Source organism: Manacus candei, unplaced genomic scaffold (genome assembly GCF_025592945.1).
Source record: "Manacus candei isolate 608988 ecotype Guabito, Panama unplaced genomic scaffold, ASM2559294v1 h1tg000034l, whole genome shotgun sequence".
In the NCBI taxonomy this organism is placed as follows: Eukaryota; Metazoa; Chordata; class Aves; order Passeriformes; family Pipridae; genus Manacus; species Manacus candei.
In genome coordinates this window covers 10,651,481-10,653,231 of record NW_026138082.1, presented here as the reverse complement: position 1 = coordinate 10,653,231, position 1,751 = coordinate 10,651,481, and positions in this window count along the sequence as shown.

Sequence of the window (1,751 nt, the reverse complement as noted above, 5' to 3'; positions counted from 1 at the left end):
CCTGCTCACCTGCCGCACTGCAACTCCAGTGTGGAAAGGTCAGCTTTCAGGTCAAAATTCGGCTAAAGAAACAGCCACAGTAGTTCACCTTCGTGTTAGGATGTGGGCCTGCTGGAGTGAGTCCAGAGAAGGGTCACAAAGATGACCAGAGGGCTGGAGTACCTCTCCCACGAAGACAGGTAGAGAGAGCTGGGGTTGTTCAGCCTGGAGAAGTTCTAAGGAAACCTTAGAGCAGCCTTCCAGTAACTAAAGGGAGCCTACAAGAGAGCTGGAGAGAGGCTTTGTACAAGGGCCTATATCCCTATTGCAAGGGATATTTAAGTTGAAACAAAGTAGGTTTAGATTAGGAAGAAATTCTTTCCTGTGAGGTTGGTGAGACTCTGGTACAGGTTGCCCAGAGAAGTTGTGGATGACCCATCCTTGTCAGATGGGATGGGGCATTGAGCAACCTGGTCTAGTGGAAGGTGTCTATGCCCATGACAGGGGAGGGTTGGAACTCTATGATCTTTAAGGTCCGTTTCTGTCATTTTACTGCTTTCAGAAGGTTCGAACATACTGATTCTCATCATATACTTTTCCATTTACTTCAATTGAAAACCTTTTTTCTGTTTTCCTTTCATGTCCTAGTCAGATTAAGCCCTTGTTAAAAAAAACCTAAGGCAAAACAAAACAAAAAAACACAAAAAATAAATTTCAGTATGAACATATCCTTGAACAAAAAGATTGTCAGCATAGAACACATATTTAGTAAGAAACAGCCCATGCCATCATGATATCAGTGACAGTGTATAAGACAGTGTCTCAACAGAATTGTGTCTGAGGCATCAAACAGTGTAAGATTTTATGTGCATCAACCAAAGCCAGAGTGACTGCTGACGAACAGAGGAAGTCTTGCTCCCCGGGGAGAATCACTGCCCAGCAACAGCTACAGTCCTGTCTCAGCATGACAGTACGAATGAGGAGTATTGAACTGTTTGCAGCCAAAACCTCCAGCTATCTTTTTTTAAGCAGCAGAGCCAGAGGTAAGCATCTTTTTCTGAAAGCAAATTGTTGGGTATAAGAAATCAGAAATTGGTTTTGCCAAAGTGAGTTCTAGCATCCTTTATATTAGAACTTTTTTTAAACTGCCATTTGAACAACATTTCACTCTGGAAAGATATTCAAAAAAGTACCTTCTTTTCAGTAAGTAGTCCCATGCTGATGTTTTCTTATCTATACATGTACAGTTTTTATTCCAAAACCATTAAAGTAACAACATATCCTTATTGTTGGTAAAACATCAAAGCCATTCCAATCCATTTAACTCATACCAACTTAAAAAAAAAATAAATTCAGAAATCAATCTTCCCACATTCTATTTCAGAACAAAATTTCTGTTTGCTAATGAGACAGTCTCCAGATGGAAGCATCTAGCTCCCTGAATCAAAGCTCTATGCCAGCTTTCCCATGTCCTTCTAAAAATAACAAATAGGAAGAGATGCACCTCTTTGCACACTCACATACACTCCCTGAGCAGCTCTGCCCTTTTTCAGAATGTTGTCAAGGAGATGAATACACATTGATAGAAATGACCTAGAGGGTGATACTTTGCCTTCTTCCTGCTCAAAGAGAATGACATAGGGTTAAGAATGCTCCTTGTCCCTGGAGACACATCTGACAAGGGCAGGAAGAGTCAGCACATCTGGATTGGGCTACTCAGTGTCATACATTATGAGCAGCATCCCAAACACTGCTATCAGCTGCTACTTGTG